Source organism: Amblyomma americanum, chromosome 8 (genome assembly GCF_052857255.1).
Source record: "Amblyomma americanum isolate KBUSLIRL-KWMA chromosome 8, ASM5285725v1, whole genome shotgun sequence".
Taxonomy (NCBI): Eukaryota; Metazoa; Arthropoda; class Arachnida; order Ixodida; family Ixodidae; genus Amblyomma; species Amblyomma americanum.
The window spans coordinates 96,797,323-96,810,563 of NC_135504.1; the positions used below are offsets into that span (position 1 = coordinate 96,797,323).

At 45.2% G+C, this 13,241-nt stretch overlaps 1 protein-coding gene across 1 annotated transcript in view; it reads left to right on the plus strand.

Annotated features, from left to right (window-relative positions):
* The first annotated feature begins 9,999 nt into the window (after nucleotides 1–9,999).
* Nucleotides 10,000–13,241, plus strand: part of LOC144102015 (calcium-binding protein E63-1-like) — a 92,063-nt gene continuing 88,821 nt past the window's right edge. The window contains 2 exon segments of the mRNA XM_077635276.1: nucleotides 10,000–10,267; nucleotides 10,604–10,623. The gene's annotated coding sequence lies outside the window, so the exon portion shown is untranslated.

Here is a 13,241-nt window from a genome sequence, read left to right on the forward strand (position 1 = left end):
ACATGTTATTTTGTTGCTGTATTTTTGTAGCACTGACAGTGAGCCACTCGCAGCGTTTTATCGCAGAGGCACATGCCATATCTATAATATTGCGTTGTTCCCGTTTATCCGTAGGGACCCTAAACGCAAAACACGCTTAGACTTCGGTTAGGAACAAGGAGGCGAGCATACCCAGCAACTGCGGACAAAAATATTTTTGAACGGAATAGAATTGGTCAACGCAATTTTTTTTATATATTGTAAGATTTCACAACAATTATATATCTTCAAATCTCCCCGACAGGCTTGCATTCTTTTGCTGTTAACATTTTTACGATAGTAATAACTTTCAGCGTTGGATATCTGTGGTAGTGTTCACTGTTGGATGCGAGCAATGGAAACACTTCGAAATATTTTGGTACACATCAGAAGAATGAACCATAACCTTCAATAATTCCATAAAACTACCTTAAGGCATTCAAATATTAACAGTTTTTATCCGAGAATTCTGGACTTGGAATAAACAAAACCTTTTTAGAGGATAATAATACGCGCACGATGACAGAAAAACTGTGTGCGCTTCACTATCCATTAAAAGTAGCAGTCTTTCAGACTGCCAACAATCGTGGTAGATTTTTTTTCTTCGGGCACCTCGAAATGCCGTTTTTTTGTATATTGCCGGAGTATTGTTGCCGTCCTTACGAAGCTGCTGTACCGGGCATGGAGATTATAGAAAATCACAACTTACATAATTAGCGACGCTTGTTTTCCTCTTGTTTGCTCCTTTCTGCTATTGCCCAAACCGCAGGTTCTGGCAACTTGACTAAACGGAGGGAAACACAGCACGCCTCTTCCCATCCGATTCATTACGACGACCACTTTCTGCTCAACGTCACTTGTAGCGCTGGTAGTGAGCCATTCACAGCGTTTTATCGCAGGGGTACATGTCATATCTATAGTCTTGTGTTGTTCCCGGTTATGCGTAGGCACCACAAAAGGAAAACACGCGTAGAGTTTAAAATAACTTACATAATTAGCGACGCTTGTTTTACTCTTGTTTTCTATTTCCTACTCTTGCCCACACCGCAGGTTCTGGCAACTTGTCTAAACAGAGGAAAACACAGCGCGCCTCTTCCCATCCGATCCATTACGACGACCACTTTCTGCTCAACTTCGTCAGAGCGAATCGCGAGGATGTGGATGCCGACAACGGAAATGACGCCACGGAACAGCAGCTTCGGGGCCAGTTGGTCTTTACCGAACGTGACGGTCACCACTTCGCCGCCGTGCCGGCCAACCTCCTCGCAGTGGAGGTCTTCGTCGGCGACAACTCAGAGCCCTTGCCAGACTACGCCGCACTGGGCGCGAGACTGATGCTCGAATGGCTCGAGTTCGCACGAGCGGAAGCTCCAGAACCACCGGCCACCCTTGGCTCGCGGATCGGGTGTATACGCGAGTCTGTATCCGTAATCTTCGATGAGAAACTGAGCGACGTAGAAGGTCGCCTCCTGCTTTCTGCGCAGTGGGCCCTGGCCGTGGCGTTAGCAGCAGCCGACGCACACCGTCGGGACGCCAGCGATACAAACGGTTTCTCTTCACTGGAGAAAGCGAGTCATCAGTACTTCTACATGTGGATCTGTCACACACTGTGCGGTGAAGAAGGTGCTCTTGCCCGCCTGTGCCGATACCTGGTCGCGTACAGTCGACACTTTTCCTTCGCGTTTCATTGCAACGTGGCACCACCACTAGATTGCTGAAGCATGTTTTTTTTTCTAGTTTTCGTCATTTTTGTGCACACGCTTCTTGGCTTTGTTCGAGTATTCGTATAAATCTCTACCACACGGTTTTTTGCCCGTAAAGCGGACGCACGCAGTGAAAAGTGCCCTATTTGCAGCAAGACTATTCCTTGTGACATCTTACTAGTGAGGCCTAAGGGAATCCTTTGGGCAGTGTCCGCTGATAGCAAAGCAAGGCAAATATATTAAGTGTTCTCATGTGCAAATACGTGCCATTTTTTATGTTGCTTTTCTCCAATTAAAGCTGCAACATGCAGGAAGCGTTTGCGTCTTTGAAGTGAGCTTGTTCTATCCCAGCAGCCTAATATCCTTATTGCGTTCTGAGCACAGCAAGACTACAGTATTCAGAAGGACTGAAAAAGAATGAAGTCATGGCGGTTTGGAAACACCACTAGCTTCGTCTGCTAAAGCTTTAAAGGCTGCTGTATACAGCAGCTACAAGCCTGCGCTTGTGAGCAGAGCTTGTTACGGTTGAAAATAGGATAAATTTAAAATGTTTTCATGGGTAATATGAAGGGAAGGGAACGCGTTTAACAATGGCTATTCGAAGATGAAAACTGAATTCGCATTCTAAAGCCTTTCGCAGGAGCCTTCCTACTTTCTAGCCTTTTAAACCACGCGCGCTTCTTCGTTGCAGTTGAAATCTTACCTGAACTTTTTGGACCACAGCAATATAGAGTACTAAATCCGTCCAGCACGCAGCGCGTCGCGTACACATACACAAGTGGAATGTTCGCAAAGAGGAATCATTATGACACTCTACAGCAGGTCCAATGTTTTTTTCTCAAAACACTGACGCCTTGATCTCTCATCAGAAAGATATTGCTGTTCTTTCTGCGATTCATACGGAACCGCTTGTCCCATCATACCTCAATGTAAAATCAGCCCCAGCAGAACGGGAACTCTCGAAAGATTGCTCAGGACTCTTCACCGAGAGCTCAGCCACTTTTACTCTCATTAATCTTCTACTCATAGCATATGCAGATCAACAGAAGTGAGGCTGATCTGCATACCTGCTTACGAGTCCTTTCGAAGCAGTAGAGGAGACTGCACAGCAGCGAGAGGGAACTGTTTCCCAGCATTAATATGAATTTCCGTTCCTGCTATTGATCATTCTTACCAGGAAAGCGCCAACTGAAGCCTTGCGTAAATTCTACGGTGTGCGGAAGCTTACATTTCGAAATCTAGCTGATGATTCTTTGACGCAGCTAATTATATGGCTAATTTCGTGGGGTACCGATACATGGCGAGAGTATGGCTTCGTTTCAACAGGAGGCAGTTCTTGGTCTGGTTTCAAAAAAAGGTGTGGCTGTTTGTCTCAGACAGGATTAGTACGTGCTCGTCTGAAATTAATTTTCACGGTTCAGAAATCAGTTGCCTTCGTACTTTGCACTAGCACAAGTCGAACGTTACGTCACAGAACACGTTCCGATTGTAAGGAACAATTCATTTTACAACCAGCCAGTATTAGAGAACAGCGTGTAAGCTTCAACAGCGAAGATTCATTGGCAGGAAAGTATACTTCAGAAAATTTTACGATGCCAAGCAGGCTAATGTTTCGTCCATGTGGCTACAAGGCGCATATTCGACTTCTGACAACAGTTGGGGCGTATTTTGCAATGTTCTCATCACTGCTCAATCCTTAAAGGTGCACTAAACAGGAATCTGAACTCGTCTGTTTACCGCGGGAACTCGATCCACAGGTTCCGAGCATTCTTAGAAACTTCGAATTATTGTCGTGTGTTGCCGAATTCTTTACTTTAAATGGACTAAACGTCCCGGCTCCTGCCTTTTTTTTAAACTCAACGCTGAAGGTAGGAGGAGTCAACCAACACGTGGAGTGCCTTTCAGCCAGTCCGGTGGCGGCTTCGCTTTCGCAGTTATTTTGGTTTCAGGTTTCTGTGAATAAACAGTTTCAGCCGCAGGCAACATAGCAGCAAATTAGGCCCACAGAAATAAAAATACGCGTGAACTCTTTCATTTACGTATCACTCCGCCGATGGCAGAGCGGCAAGCCGCCACTGGACTGGCTGAAAGGCACTCCACGCGTTGAGTTCAAAAAAAAAAAAAAAAAGGCGGGAGTCGGGACGTTTAATCCGATTTAAATTAGCGAAATCAGCCGCACAGGACAATAATTCGAAGTTTCTAAGAACGCTCGGAACGTGTAGATCGATTTCCCGCTGTAAATATACCAGTTCAGATTCCTCTTTAGTGAACCTTTAACCCATCTACCATCCGTAATTGTGACCTAGGCGACATGACTGATACAGCCCAACAGCAAATGTCAATCGCCAGATCCGGTGCAGGCTGACTAATCGCAAGAAACGAATCAATTTTGATATCTCTGATCTATAAAGCACCAGGTATGACTGCTACCTTTGATCACTACGGGCCTTCCGAACGAAAAATCAAATATAGATAGCAAAAAACTACATGCACCCCGAGGGAGGATTTGCCGATATATTGACCATCATGGTGCTATCTTAACATAAGCGAAAAGCCCCAACTTGCTAACACTGACGTCTTCAGTTAATATGGAGGTCGCCTGGCGCGTAAACTAGTTCCAACAACTGAACATTAAACAACTAACGAACTGAACAGCACTAACCAACTTGCCATTGAAAATTAGGGTTGTCCAGAATTATTGGTTATGTATCAGATTGCTGATCATCGAACAGTGTTACACGCCCCGAATTGCTACACTGCCATGTTCACTTAACATGGTGGTCGCCTAGCACGTAAACTAGTTGAAGCTTTTAATATGCACAGTAACAACGAGGTCCACAAAAGTCGTTCATTCATAACACTCTGTGATAAATAGACCGGATACTTATCCACCAAAACCACGTAGGAACACGACTGCAACAATTCATTTTTCGCCCTTTCACACTTATGTAAGGAATTGCTCACCATTTTCATTGTGTTGTGTTGTTTCGGTTCTAGTTCAAAATTTTTTGAAAGGCGTTTCCTCGAATTAAATGCGGCACTTTTGCGCCAGCATGTGTTCTGAATGCTTTCGATTACCTTAATCTGCCGTATTAGGTTTCGCCTAGGCTCATGCCGGAGAATAGAGCCACTGATAATAAAATAGATAAATAAATAAATAAATAAAAATAAACACAGCAGTCAGCTTTCATTAAGAAGGAGGGCAGAATGTTCATGTGCCAATGTTTAATGCTTGCTTGGAAGCCCTGAATTATGAAAAGGTGTGAAATAACTGCCAGCACTCGGGGTTGATTACAATTTGTCGATGTTCCAGGACATCGTCCCTCATGCATTTTGATTGCTCGCGCCACAAAAATATATATGAAGTGAAGTAGGAGGTTTATGTTCTCTTCTTGTGAGAGTACTATCAGAAGTTTTTTGTTTATCCAGAAGAAAGTGGTGGTTTAAAAATAATGTCTTCATTAAAGAGCCTCAACCTGTCTTTCCATACGCTAATAAACAAAGAACAGCGCTAGAAAATGCCGCCATGAAGCAGTCCAACACGTTTGGTATTCGTCACTGTTTTGTTCAGCATGATAGTATTTGTTCCTCAGGGAACAGAAGTTGATCAATGACCGAAGATACCGGGTCGTATATTGGAAGAACGAACACGGGTTGGAACGTATGACTGCATTAGTAATAGAAAATTGGTTCTCAGTAAATGCCATGCAGAATACACATCAAAGGTAGAGGTAGCTAGGTTGCCTGAAGTCAGGCAGGAATTAGTCAAGCCCGGTGGTCAATGAAGCATAATCCGCTCGATCATAGTGGAGTTGCTTACGCGTTGGTGGCTTTCGGCTACGCGTTGCAGTGCTTGATAACTGTGCAACGACAATTTCATGGTCACTTATACAGGGGGTTAAATCAACGGAAAAAGGAGCGCTCGATCGGAACTAAACAAATCAACACATTTGAGCCATTGAGGGCTACTCTGGTAGGACTATCTGCAAACTGGAACAGTGGATTAGCTTTGATCATTTCGCGAAAGGCAGAGTAAATAAGTGACGAAGTGTTGATTCTCGGCTGAAGACAGAGAAAGTTTACATTCGGTAGGTTGAAGGCACCTCCGAGAACAATATACGTTGAATGTACGGATTGTAATAGGTTACTTAACTGGAATAAAGGTTGAGGAGTGTTGGAACCTGGTGGCCTGTAAAACGACCCACTTGCCATCGAAGAGCCGTCATTTCAGACGGCCTTGCACCACACTGTCTAACATGACCTGGTATCTCTATATTATAGGTGTGCTACTGAAACTACAGTGTATAGTGACAAAAACAAGTCGGTGTCGGTTATGGTCCTTCCGGTACACTGTGCAATTTGACGGGAATACCTAGCTGTGACTTATAGCACTGTCTAACCATGATTCTAGACCAATGACCACGTGGGTTAAACAAATATGAGAGTGAAACGCATTTTTCCTTTTGTTTTTAAGACTGCGACTTGATGACAATAAGCCTCAGGTTGTTCGTCGGCTGTATTAATGTTTTGCAAGCATTCAGTAATGCCTGTTGCCCCGTTCTAGTAACTATATGATTCGCATGGTCGTAGTTGAAAACATCCTCACTCATGCTAAGCTTGCTAAAATTCAATTTAAGGGAACTACCACATGCACGAGCAAACTGATTCAACTTTTTCCTAGCAAGTCTGTCTTGTTTTTTAGTATACTTGACTGATATAAACATGCGTTTCTTTAATTTTGGAGAAGTAGCAAGCACTCGCTGTTTGTCTTTAAATGACAACAATTATCCGATCGACGGCCATATTCCTTTCGTGTAACGTCTTAGTCGATGCGCTTTTTTGATTGATGCCGCACTGACCGAAATAATTAGCTCCTCAAAAAAAAGAAAATTTTTGCCTTTGATTCCGCCCATATTTCATTCGCGGCATCTGGAAGGCCATAGATATTAAGATTATTCCTTCGTAATCTGTTTTCTAAGTCATCCAGGTTTTCATGCATAGCCGCAGGCGAGGAAACGGATGCTTTAACACGCGTGGAACTTCTGCGTCTTTTAAGGGTTGCACATAGCGTGTTTTACAGGAAGCGAGGGGGAGGGGGTGCAGGGGTTTTAAGGGTGGTTCGACCTTGGCGTCTAGGTCAGTTACTTTTTGTTCTATCGCAGGTTAGTCAGGCCGAGGCGAGCGAATTTCCTCAAAAATGTGTGACTGTGTTTTGCTCCAGTGATGTTATCTGCTCTTCTACTCTTGCTGGGCTGAAGGAGGCTCAGTAATTTCCTCGACATTGCCAAAGCAAAGCAAAGCGATTAACAACACCAGCACAGTCAAGGGAGCCGTAGCGCTCCCGAAACGTCATTTGTTTTCGACCATGGTCAATGACAACTAAACTTCATCAGCACTCAAAACAATAGAAGAGAAAGTTAAGTCGTGAACAAAGTTTCACAGACTGAGAGTGGGATCTGACGCCAGTTTCCTGAAATCTCTTTCATATATCTTATGATAAGAACAACAGACCTGTAGAAATCGAGCATGCAAGCGTCTGGAGTCCTTGGCGGCGCTAGATCCCGAAGTGGCTAGTAGAGGTGGCAGCTTAAGTAGTTTTGGTTCTTTCGAGGGCCAGAGTGGCCAGCAGATGAGGCTATCGACAGCTGGCAGCGCTGATGAGTCCAGTGGCTTTTAGTGAAACTAGGCATCAATGAAGTCCGGGCAGGCGCAATTCACGTTGACGAGGCCATCGGCAATGGAACACGTTGCGTAGCTGGCTTGATGAAAGTCAGTCAGCTCCTCCCGAACCTCTAGAAATACGGCATGTAAGCGTCTGGCGCCAGATCTCCTAATACACTCATTCCCATATGCAGTCACTGAACACAAAATAAAATTATGATGATTTCTACAGTTGAACCGAAGCCAGTGAGGCTTGTCAGACAGTACCCAACAGTATACTTAACACTTTAGCCTCAAATCGCGGCTAGATTTCGATCACGGCTAACGCATTTAGACGGAGGAAACACAAATGTCTGCATGCTGAGACTTCAGTGAACCTTATGGAATCACTTAGAACAGTTTCATGAATTGTTACTCAGTAAAATCCGTTTTTTTAGCTTTTCATGGTTATGCAGATGTTTTAACGGGAGCAAAAGACGCATTCATTTATGAGAAAATTGCATTTAAGAAACTTCTCGCATGTCGTCTGCATTGAGGATGACTCTGTGATCACCAGTTTTACTAAGCAGCGGTAGAGACAAGCCTCTAGGATCCATGACAAATAAACTTTGTCGAAGCGCCGAAGTTTGCTTGCGCATTTGACCGGTGCACGTGACACCTGTATTTAATATTTTAGACTGCACTAGCTCTTGAAGGCAACATTTTCCGTCAAAGTGGCGTTTTTAGCGTTATAACACGGTAGTAATCGATATAGGGGACATTAATCGGTAGCCCGCTGTTCCTTCGAACAAGACAAGGTGTTTTCAATCATCCAGAGCTCCCCACTACTGCTTGGATGGTAGCCGCTACGCCAACTTCGGCCATTTGAAAGGTAAATACGGTAATTTGGTGTCCTATGTGGCGTTGACATTCTCATTTTGTCCAGAATGGAGTGTTGTATATCGTACGAAGCGTCTTGCGTAAGGAACACAATTCTGGGAAGGCTTTTAGCCTTCAGCTGAGGATTATGTTTTGACATCTGTTTCTGATTAGTATGCTTTCCTTTCTGCCTAGAACTGTAGCAGAATCCCCTTTGGTCAGGTCGCCTAGTTATGTATAACGGCAATACGAAATGCGAAGGTTATGAGCATTCAAAGAATAATTACTGCGCAGGATGCACAGTTTTGTTTTGTTTGCTAAATGTTCTTATATTCGATGAGTAGCATCTAGTAGGGATTTTATACTTAGCACAGGAACATCAACACATTTCAAAGGTAAACTACCTGTACAGGTAGTTCATTTTGCTCCCTCTCAACTGCAGCTTGGAAGAAAATGCGCCATGAATGGCGGAAAATTGCATTCGAAACCTTTTGGTCATGTCTGATGAGCGGCATTCCATGAACGCAAAAAAAAATGTTTTCATGACGGACGCCTCCGTGTTTTACGAGGAATAAAGGAAGTTTGTATTTTCCTTTGCTTGTTTTTTTTAGACTTAAAACCCGACAATTTGTTTGCCTAAGGCATTGTTATGACAAATGTATTTAAAGCGTACTGGCTTCCTTGCCGCAGTGTTTATTCACGAAACGTACTTGCGAGCTCGGGGCAAAAACTGCCGATTTAATCGTTTTCGAGGGTGGAAATTTGTTCTGTGAAACATTCGCATGGACTGTATACGAAAACCTGACAACTTAAAAAAAGTTTTCCTCCTAAGGGGTTTCTTGGTAGTTCCCGGTTGAAGGCAATAAAAGATAACGGCTTCCAAGCCCATCTGACTGATGTGCCGCTTTCTACGATCCGACGTTACTTGCGACTTGGTCATCATGCCTTGAAAGCTCACGGCATGTTGCACTGCTGGGCATACGACGACGACCAACAAAGGTCGTCCTGGTGATTATTTTTATCCTAGGAGCGAGTCGCCGCGCGTTCTTCGCGATGATGGATACGTGGCACATTGCTGTGAGCGCCAGACGAGAGGGGGAGAGAGCACAATGCCCCAGTGCTGCTTTCCTTGCACCCTCGCTGTTATTTGATGCCAAGCACGGAGCATAGCGGATGGGCACAAGGGGTGACAAGCCGCTGGCAATCCTTATCCACGCTCACGGAGTGAGGCTCAGTTCGAAACAGCGAAAAACACACGCAGAGCTCAAGAGCGGCTCAGCCGGGGTAAAAATAGCCCAGCGAGCAGAATTGTCCCGGCTTGCCCCTCTTTTTTTTTCCCTTCTTTTTGTAGTCATTGATGTTCTTGTTGATGCGGCCGCTCTTGTGAACCCCGTTCCTTCACTTTGGTTCTTTAGGCCCCTCAGTGTTTCCAGCAGACTTTGAGGATCTAGGCGGGCCGGCTTTTTTCTCCGGGACCCTGGCGGCACCCGGAGTGCGTACGTGTATTCCCGGCGCAACCCCTTCCCTCCTCATTTCCTCACTCCGAGCACCCCTCGCCCCGCAACTCCATCGTCGATTCCCGCGCCAGCTCTCCCCGTCGTCTGCTACTTTTGGACGGCGCCATTACGCGGCTCGTGGCCGGGACCCGGGCCTTCCAAAACGAAACCTCTGCCCCCGACGAGCGGACGCAGCGCACGCTGATCGCTTCCCCCGCCTCACCGTCCGGACGTCCCGAAAGGCCTTCGCTGTGATGCGTGGTGCCCATTGAACTCCGGCTTCCAAGCTCCGCAGCGCACTTTCGTCGTGTGATCAAAGCGTTAGCGGGTCCCGCCAACTTTGAAGTCCACCGTGGTTTCGCAAAAACCGGCCCAACCATAGCAGACGACGGGCAGCTGCCCGTGCTAGTGGCCGCCTGTTCGACGGCCGTCGTCTGCTTCAGCGTGTCGCTGTGCGTCTGCTTCTTCTGCTCCGCCGTGGGTCGCCTGCTGCGAAGAGTGATCTGCTGCCTCACGGTCTGCCCCGCCAAGGTGCTTCTGTTCTGACCCACCAACCGTCCCGTCGTAGCCCTCTCTCTCTTTCTGCCTCTCTCTCTATCTGCCTGCACACCTCAACCACCCTTAAAAGCCTGGGTTAGTTCGCCGCCAAGCACGCACGACTTGTCCCCGTTTCTCGTCGCACCGTCTTCTTGTCGTCTTGCCCGTGTGTCCCGCTAGTTTCGTAGTCCCGTCCGGCCCCGGTGAAAGGGAAGTGCTCCTGTCTCGGTGCTCGCTAGATTGTTGAGTGCATTGTGCCGTGCTTTTCTGTGTTGCGTGTGCGCGAGTGCGCGTTTTTAATCCTGCCTGTGGTTTCGCCCTTCGATCAAGATTGAGAAGAAGGAGGAAGGGTGAGTACCACTGTCGTCTGTTTTCCCCGTTTCACTCATACTTCGTGCATACAATCCTGCATGTGTCTGTTATTAAGGCGATGAAGAAAATGGCTTTGATGGCGGTGTGAAGCTATCGAGATTCGATCAATCTCAGTGCTACTGATTAATCTTGCTAATGATGAACTTGTAGCAGTAGAGTGACGCGCGACTAACGGATCTTAGCGGAGGAAGAATACCCCATTATCGGCACTCGACCATGTCCCTATGCATCTCATCATATTTTGTGCTTAGTCAGCATGCGCACTGGACGGGTTTCTTTCAAGGCGAAAGCATATATCTTAATCGACATCAATCGAAAGGTTTTGGTTGTTGTTTTAGCACTGTATAAAGAGCGCCCGTATCTGAAAGTTTCAGCCCTCAAAAGAACCTACTTAGCTGAACCAATATTTTTCAGCTTATTCAATCTCAGAAAGAAAAAAAATCACAACTTTTTTGGAAAACATTTCATGTACTCATGGGCAGCCGTTAGGAACTGCAGGAGTGCTTTGTGTGGAACGACTGGATGATCAGCACGAAAAAGTTATGTCGCATTAAAAGCTAAGAGCGCGAGGACTGGACCTTGTTGGTTGTACGTAAGATTGCTTTTGACGGGCTCTGCACTTTTGCGCCACTACCGCAGAACAATGAAAATGGACGCACAGAGCGAGAAGCTAACAACTGTTTGCCGCAGTCGCGAAGTTTTCAATTTTTTGATAATGATTAATACTTGTTGAACGCGTCCACGAGGGCCATTCATGCGATTAGTTTGATTAGTTTGATTAGCAACTAATTTCATTTTTTTCGTTTTTAAGCATTCGTATTTTAACGGCTTTTCTTCAGACTGCACTTCACCCTTACATATTTTGTTATTTCTTATCTTGCCTCTGGTCCTATGGTTTTAAGAGTATGAACGTAATCCGGCTTCTCCAATGTGCCATGGCTTTGAATCACTGGATGCGGCCTTCCTGTGTTAGAGCAATATTTTGATGAAGGTATTTTGAACTTTAGCAGAAAACAAGAATGATTTCTTCGTACAAAAACTCAGTGGGTACGCGTATTATCTGCTCCGTGTAGCCGAAGATAAAAAAAAGAGAGATAATAAACGCGCCAAAAACCTACGCCGCAACCAAAGATGAATTTTTTTTCCTTTTGCATTAAAGCTGCAAAAAAGGAGGTTGCCTTTAATATCCTGAGATGGAACTGAGCGCTAGTTTAGTATTAGTAAAATTATTGATAGTCGTATTTATGCATTTAAAGAGAAGGAACGAAGAAAGTACAGGCAAGTGTAACTGCTTCGCTATGGGCGAGCCCCTTAGTGACAAAGCGCTCCCTTTGGCATAAAAAAACATCGACACTTAAACTACTCCATAAGTGCTGGCGTGTAGCATTGCTGTCGAGCATTTTTTTTCATGGACAGATGTGTTTGTTCAAGCGAGGTGTTTTCTTACTCTGCTTCTAGTTAATTGAGTGTCATCGCTTCGTTATCCTTCTTGGTAGCCGACCTTGTTTTGGTTTCCCAGCAGGGCGCAGAGCAAAGAAAGGTTAACATAACATTTATTTGTAACGTTTTAAGTAAACAAGAATAAAGCGCTGTTAGCAGCCTGTGTGAAAAGTCTTTACGCGGCACACTGGCGCACTCTGCCGAGATACAATTGTCTGTCTGCCTAGGGGCTCCCTGTTGGGCACTTACTTCCACATGCGTAATCCTAACGCGAAAATCGTCGAACTAAAAAATATTTCAAGCAAAGCACAGGGTGTCTTTTTTTCCCACTTCCTTGAATACCTCATGCTTCCTTCGACCACTTGTAATTTTTAACAGACGCCAAAAACACTTTGTAAAAGTCTCCGACAGCACTCACCAGGCCATAAGGGTGAATCTTAGCTTTCTTTTCGCGGAAAATATTAGATTTCTGTAATTTTTAATGCGCCCTCTATGCGTCAGCCATTACATATCAAGCGTTGAGGAAACGCAAGGCGGGAATATGTTATATCTCTTCCTGATTTTGTTCTGTAGTCCTAAACATGCACTACCACTGGCTTCCTTTGTAGCCTACGAAGTTGTCACGGGAGGCGCTACCGTTATAAAGCAGTTTTGCTTTCTGTAACCAGTTCCTTAACAAGGTCAGTGCTTCTCGATTATAGTCACAGATCCTGGATGTAAGGTCTGCGAGTATAGACTGCGTTGGGGTAAAATAAAATTATAGTGAAGTCGTAGGGTGAGGAGGAGTGTGCTAAAACTCCTATGAAACCGTGAAGGCTCGCGTCGTCTCTTCAAAGCGAGAATTAATGAAGCGCTGATGGAACGCATGGGTGCTTGAGTTTAACGCACAAGTTTATGCCAACCGCATAGTGTGAAGAAAACTGCACTCTGATTGCGTTCTGATGCATCTATATCACACACCTTACATCCCTCACAACTACGGTGAGTTTAACTGGGCCAACTTTATGGTAGTTATGGTGTGGTAGTTTTATTTCCCCTATCCTCTATGAAGGCTGTGCCAAGCGCCCATTACTTCGATCAATCCTGAGCATTCTTGTGGTTCGTGCTATCGTAATAAAAAAGGGTGGCACTTGCTAAAAGAATCTAGTAAGGGATT